Source organism: Rattus rattus, chromosome 7 (assembly GCF_011064425.1).
Source record: "Rattus rattus isolate New Zealand chromosome 7, Rrattus_CSIRO_v1, whole genome shotgun sequence".
Lineage (NCBI taxonomy): Eukaryota > Metazoa > Chordata > Mammalia > Rodentia > Muridae > Rattus > Rattus rattus.
The window spans coordinates 69,988,112-69,995,910 of NC_046160.1; the positions used below are offsets into that span (position 1 = coordinate 69,988,112).

At 44.0% G+C, this 7,799-nt stretch overlaps 1 pseudogene; it reads left to right on the top strand.

The window, feature by feature from the left end:
* The first annotated feature begins 6,391 nt into the window (after window positions 1-6,391).
* LOC116906089 lies at window positions 6,392-7,020 on the top strand (annotated as a pseudogene).
* The last annotated feature ends 779 nt before the right edge of the window (window positions 7,021-7,799 follow it).

Here is a 7,799-nt window from a genome sequence, read left to right on the forward strand (position 1 = left end):
GTAATGCATGTAGGAGTAGTTATGACACTTAGGGCCCCTTTAATCCAATCAATTGCAGTGAGCCCTCCTTCCTTGGAGCCATGGGTGGATGAATCCCTTAAGAGCAGCTTTTCTGTGACAAAAACTGGTCTTGAATGAACTTCGCTTCTAGGTGAGCACTGCTCACCTTCTCATAGTAAACTGTCTAGAGAGATTTCCATCTTGCTTGCTCTTTGGCTGGGAGGGAGTGGAGGCTCAGCAGAGGTTTAGGAAGTTAAACTGCAAATGTCCATACAGTGGCACTTGTGTCTGAGTGAGAACAACAAAGCCTGCGTTGACCTCAACGGTTACTTTTCAAAGACCTAATTAAAAATAATGTTTTAATTAGTTCTTGAGATCGCCATGCAGTGTACTTTGATGATATTCATCTCCCTCCTCCAAATCCTTTCTCACCTCCTTAAAACCCATCAAAGTACAGTTTGCACCGACGACTCTGGACATGAGGCCCACTCTGGATATATTAGGTGTCACGCATTGAAGAATATTGGCCTTCGCTACCAGCAGCAGTCGACTGTCAATATCTCCCCAGCTAGGGGCGGGGCTTTGTACCTACCCCCACCCCCCAACATTGGGATTTTGCCTGTTTCGAGCTTCTGCAGGTCTCGAGCATTCTGCTACCGTTTCTGTGAGTTCACACATGTGTCCGGCAAATACTATTTTCTTGAGCTATCTATCTTGTCTTTTGCAATCTTTCCTACTCTTCTTCTGTGTGGTTCCCCAAGCCTTGAGGGAAAGGGGTGAGAGGCAGACAGGCCCTTTAGGGTGAGTATTCTGAAGTCTCTTAGACTCATCGTTGTGATCTCTCATGGGAGGCCTAACCCTTTGCTTATTGTCCCTAAGTATGGAAGCAGTAGAAGTGGAAGGAGGCATTGAGTTCAGTATCAAAAAGGAAAAATCATCAAAAATTGGCAAGGATCTAAATATCCATTGATTAGACACTAAAATTTAAAAAATGTTTTATTTAAATTTGAAAGATTTATTCATTTATTTTATGCATATGAGTACACTGTAACTGTCTTCAGACACACCAGAAGAGGGCATCAGATCCCATTACAGATGGTTGTGAGCCACCATGTGGTTGCTGGGAATTGAACTCAGGACCTCGGAAGAGCAGTCAGTGCTCTTAACCACTGAGCTATCTCTCCAGCCCTTAAATTTATTTAGTGTGTGTGTTTGTGTGTGTGTGTATGTGTGTGTGTATGTTTGTGTGTGTGTTTGTGTATGTGTGTGTTTCTTTCTGTGTGTGTGTGTGCCTCTGTGTGTGTTTGTGTGTGTTTGTCTCTGTGTGTGTTTGTGTGTTTGTCTATGTGTATGTGTGCGCACGCACGTGTATGTCTCCTTACACATACGCAACAGTATGCACATGGAAGTCAGAGGGCCATTTTAGGGAGTCAATTCCTTCATCAACATCCAGATTCTGGGGACTCAAACCCAGGCCACCAGGCTCGGCAGCTGAGTCTTTGCCTACTGAGCATCTCACCATCCCTAGACCTCGTGTTTTGTGAAAAGTGTTCCCTGAGATGACGAATTACTCACGACACAGTGTGAAATGAAAGGCATTTGTGTGCAAGGCAGTGGTGTGCTAAAGTGTACTTTGGAGAATTTGTAGCCCTGGAAAAAAGAGTCTAAAGTCATATTTAAAGACTCGGGTGTGGGAGGGAGAAAGTCACTGTAGCTGACTTCGAAGTGCAGGCTCCTTCCATCCCATGCCATCTGACCTCCCTTCTCCCGTGTTTTCATAGGCACTGTGGCTTCTTGATGGCAACGGGGAGAGGAGGAAAAGCAGATTGTGGGAGACATGATGGTGGTTTATTTGTGAACCATTTAAGACTCCAAGTTCAGCCATAGAAATCAATTAACAGAGCACTCAATCAGAGTGTGATGGGGGCAGGCTACCTTTTAAGACCAGCTAATCTTAGAAGTCCTGTAATACCTTTGGGACAGTGGTTCACAGCACGGTGTACTTAGGTGTTGATGGATGGACAAAACTTCCCACCTTGAGTGGCTGGGACCCTGTAGGTCTGCAGTGTGTAGGTGAACTCTCAGTTCTTCATTTTCACAAGCTCTCCATGCTCTCCTTGGACCATCTCCTCTTAAAATGTGTTGCTTTTTTTGTCACTACATGTTTATATATATATATTGTATATTATAATTAATATATAATACAATATATTAATATATGTATGGCTCCGTTATGGCATTTCTATATATACAGTGCATTTAAAAGTCATCTCCACTCTCCATTACCCTCATAGTTCCCCTGTCCCTTTCACTGATCCTCCATTCCCTGTTTCTTCTAGACTTTCTTGATTGGTTTTCCCTCCTAAATCCTGTGTCACCAAATTAGAAACTCAATGTGTGAGGTACCACCCTTTCCCTTATCCAACCTATAAGACTCTGAATCTTTTTTCTTTTCATTTCAGGTTGATCCTTGGTACCTATTTAAAGCTAGTACCATTGGATATGCAGTGAGTGGTGACAGGGCATGCGGTGTGATTGGTCTGGATCAAGAGGGGAAGAGACAGAAATGGGAGCAGGAAAGGTGAGAGGTAGCAGTCACATGCATGCTATGAGGTCTAAAAATCAATGAAAATACTCTTCTATCTAAATGCAACCCTGTCAAGCAATGTGATACGGCAGAGAGCTAAACCGATTTAATAACAGACATTGTCAGAGAATTGTATAGTTATGGCATGTGAGCAGTGGGTGCCTGTTCATTAGCTTAGCTAAGGGAAATTGTTAGTCCATGAAGGTCGAGAGGAGCCTCAGCTTCTAGATCAGGTGCTCAAAAGCAAAACAGAGGTCCTTTGTCGCCATCTAGAGTCCAACGCCTGGAAGTATTGGCTGAGGAAATTTAATCTGGCTCGATGTAGAAATCCCTCTGTCCAAGTTTAATTAAGGCAGTATAAAAACACAAGCTCGGGCTCACCCAAGCCAATCAGCCCCTTTTCACTGGGCAGGAATATGTGTTTAAACTCAAATCTCCATAATGACTGAATCATTTCAGGGTGAAAAAACATTGGTTGTCTCTAAACCTTGACTAAAGGCGAGAAAACACATAGAAAGACTGGCGTGGGTAGGGGCTGTCTGCACTATTTTCTGAGGACCTTAGGAAGTCATTTCAGCTCCCAAAGCTTCCTCCTGTTATTTAAGACTACAGGACTGAACTAATTTGACCCTACAGTTTTCTAGACTCTAGAAAGATTTCTAAGCATTTGTGAATGCAGATTTCTTACCAAAGAACCTGTGTCTTTGCTGCCCCCTAGAGCTCAGCCTACAACCTGCAAGAATTCCAAGCGAAAATACCCCAATTTTTTCCTTTCTTTTTAATTGGATATTTTATGTATTTACATTTCAAATGTTATCTACTTTCCCCGTTTACCCTCCTCGAACCCCCATCCTATCCCCCCTGCCCATGCTTCCATGAGGGTGCTCAACCACCCACCCACCTACCCCCATAACCCCACCCTGGCATTACCCTACACTGGGGCATCGAGCCTTCATAGGACCAAGGACCTCTCTGCGAATTGATGTCAGACAAGGCCTTCCTCTGCTACATATGCAGCTGGAGCCATGGGTCCCTCCATGTGTACTCTTTGGTTGGTGGTTTAGTCCCTGAGATCAATTGTCAACTGAGGAATATTGAATGGCTGAGAAGCACCTAAAGAAGTATTAAACACCCTTAATCATTAGGGAAATGTAAATCAAAACAACCCTGAGATTCCACCTCATACCAGTCAGAATGGTTAAGATCAAAAACCTCAGATGACAGCAGATGCTGGCAAGGATTTGAAGAAAGGGGAACACTCCTCCATTGTCAGTGGTACAACCACTCTGAAAATCAGACTGACAGTTCCTCAGAAAATTGGACATGGTACTACTTGAGGACCCAGCTACACCACTCCTGGGCATATACCCAAAATATACTCCAACATATAACAAGGACACATGCTCCACTATGTTCATAATAGCCTTATTTATAATAGCCAGAAGCTGGGAAGAACCCAGATGTCCTTCGACAGAGTAATGAATACCAGAAATGTGGTATATTTATACAATGGAGTGCTATTCAGCTATCAAAAACAATGACTTCATGAAATTCATAGGCAAATGGATGGAACTAGAAAATATTGTCCTGAGTGAGGTAACCCAATCACAAAAGGACACACATGTTATGCACTCACTGATAAGTGGATATTAGCCCAAAAGCTCAGAATACCCAATGCAATTCACAGACCACATGACACTCAAGAAAGAAGACCAAAGTGTGGATGCTTCAGTCCTTCTTAGAAAGGGGAACAGAATACTCATGGGAGGAAATACAGAGACAAAGGATGGAGCAGAGACTGAAGGAAAGGCCATCCAGAGACTGCCCCATTTGAGTATCCATCCCATATGCAGCCACCAAACCCAGACATTATTGCTGATGCCAAGAAGTGCTTGGTGACAGCAGCCTGATATAGCTGTCTCCTGAGAGGCTCTGCCAGAGCATGACAAATACAGAGGCAGATGCTCACAGCCAACCATTGAACTGAGCATGGGGTCCCTAATGGAGGAGTCAGAGAAAGGACTGAAGGGGCTGAAGGGTTTTGCAACCCCATAGGAAGAACAACAATACCAACCAACCAAATTTTTGGTGGGGAGGTTGGCCATTCTCTGTAATCCTTAGGACTTCCCCCTCCTTTTCTTTTCTGAAACATGTTTTTCATGGTTTCCATCTTGGTTTTATGCACATCTTCCTACACAATTCAGTTCCAATTTTTATTCCAGAGTTCTCCTCCACCACTCCAACCCACCTCTTCCGGCTCTCAGCTTTGCCTGTTGAAATTGAAACCCCTTCTGTGTATTAAGCAAACAGGACAAGCTTCCCAAAGGATTCTCTGGTCTGTGAGGCCTCAACTGCGTGAGCGGCACAGGACACTGGAGAGGATTATCTTCTCTAAGGCCAGGCAGGAGTCATGGTTTGTACAATATAATCCCAGAGGCTTTCCTTGTGTCCCAAGAAATGTGTGCACCAGACTCACTGTTGAGAGACTCTCAAAAGTTAGAGGAGTCTGTTGACAAACCATTTCAGCCATTTCTTTGAGAGTTATAACCAATCTTAAATTGTATCAGGTCTACAGTTAATATTTTTCTTCTAAATATTTTTAAGGATGTATGATTATGTGTATTTTTGAGGTTCAGTGAGATCATTTGATACAATCTGTAAAATTTCAGTTGGGGTAGTTAGCGGATTTTGTTTTAGTAACCCTGAAGCATCTGCCTATCTTCTCCGTATTTTGAGGTATATGATAAATATTTGCAAAGTGTTTTAACAAACACTAGGACTGCTTCCTCCTTCTTAACTATCCTACTTACTACATTTATACAGTTGTTATCCAACCTGTCTTAGTCTTCTGTCACTTTGCACCTTTTGGGCTCCTGATGGTGACAACCACTCTTCACTCCAGTTCCAGGGACTCTCCTGGAACTCTCCTGGCCTCTGAGCATTACATGCATGTGACAGTGCACACACTCCATACAGGCAAAGCACTCATATACACGAGATAAATAATCATCTGCTTAAAACACCCAGTGTTTAGATTATGATATCACTTGCACTTTGTTTTGTTTCTTTTAACGCTAAGATAATTTGACCATAAACATGGTTTTTCTATTCACCATATAGAACAGCTGGGTCAACCTCACAACATATATTTTTCTTCTTTTTTTAGCCAAGGTGCAGCTCCCCTACTCCCCGTTGAGCAGAAGGCAGGAAAAGATCTAGTCTGTGAAGTGGAAATTTCTGGTTTCTTTGGGAGCTCAATTGTGTCCCATGATGTTCTTCTGGAAGCTGTCATGGGACAGGATGCTTTGTTGAAATGGTCGCAAGAGAGGGCATGTGACCTTTGCTGGAGCAGATGCTTGAGAGGGTGCATGATGTTTAGGAAGAGTCTAAATGGAACCCTAAAAAGAGTAAGAGGATGCTCTGGCATCAGTGCTCACTCAACGGTTCGCTGGGATTCCCTAGTCTTCATTTCACAGACAGAAACATGCTAAAGAACTTTTCTTGAGATTCCAGCTGATTCTTGCCCCTTCCCCTGACTTGTGCTGATCCTTGCTGTTTCTGCTGGATCAAGTTGCTGCTACTGACTCCTGTTTGGTGTTTGCTATTGGACTGGACGCTGGTATCCTAACAACGAAGAGTGGAATCTTCCCAAAGAACTACTTAAATAGCCCCGCAACCCTCTTTTCCTTACTCTTATTATTCTTCCTTATTATTTTCTTATTCTCCTACCGCTGGTCGGTGGGCCAGAAGGGAGGTTGAAGCGTTTAAGAACCCTAAATAAGCTTTCCTCTGGCGGTAGCCATCAGGTGAGCCAAGATGGGTGCATACAAATACATCCAGGAGCTGTGGAGGAAGAAGCAGTCCGATGTGATACGCTTTCTTCTGAGGGTCAGCTGCTGGCAATACCGCCAGCCCTCTGCGCTGCACCCACCGGCCTCGTAAAGTGCGAATGCTGGGATACAAGGCTAAGCGAGGTTATGTTATCTACAGGATTCGTGTCCGCCGTGGTGGTCACAAATGCCCAGTTCCTAAGGGTGCAACTTACAACAAGCCTATCCGCCATTAGCTGGTGTTAATCAGCTAAATTTCAGCTAAATTTGCCCGAAGCCTTAAGTCTGTTGCTGAGGAAAGATCTGGGCGCCATTGTGGAGCTTTTAGAGTCCTGAATTCCTACTGGGTTGGTGAAAATTCCACATATCCATTTCTTGAGGTTATCCTCATTGATCCATTCCATAAAGCTATCAGAAGAAATCCTGACACCCAATGGATCACCAAACCAGTCCGCAAGCACAGGGAGATGTGTGGGCCGACATCTGCTGGCCACCAAGAGCTGTAGCCTTGGAATGGGCCGCAAGTTCCACCACGCTCTTGGTAGATCTTGCCGTGCAGCCTGGAGAAGGCACAATACTCTCCAGATCCACCATTACTGCTAATACATGTAATATTTGTAAAATTCATATCCAATAAACAACTTAGGACAGTCAAAGGAGGAAGAGGATGATGATGATGAGGAGGAGGAGGAGGAGGAGGAGAAGAATGAAGAAGAAGAAGAAGAAGAAGAAGAAGAAGAAGAAGAAGAAGGAAGAGGAAGAGGAAGAGGAAGAGGAAGAAGAAGAAGAAGAAGAAGAAGAAGAAGAAAAAGAAGAAGAAGAAGAAGAAGAAGAAGAAGAAGAAGAAGAAGAAGAAGAAGAAGAAGAAGAAGAAGAAGAAGAAGAAGAAGAAGAAGACGATGACGACGTCGATGACGATGACTTTGAAAAACCTAAGGCTACAAGTCTGGTTTCAAGGTCTGTCTTTTGATATTGGTCATACATTCTGCAAAGCCCCAGTACCACCCTACACCCTGTCCCCTTCTTCCTGATGTGATCAAAGGTCATCTTTCACGCTATCCACCCAGACCACACTGACTTGCACTGGACAGACTAAGAGCATCATCAGAGTACAAAGTAGCTTCTGCCACTCAGAAAGAAAGAGTGGAATTGAAACACACCATTCTGCAGTAGGCCCTGGAAACTTCCCCCAAGTGTAATGGATGTAGGTTCAAGGCAGAGTCAAGGAAAGAGGTGGGGACACCTAATGGTGGTCATGGCCCAGCTTGCTGGGAGTACCAGGCCTCTTGGTCCAAATGTTCAGGGAGATTGCCCTTTCCTACACAATGAAGTGACCCCAGCCAATTAACATAAGAGGGACAGAAGACTATCACTTCTCTGGG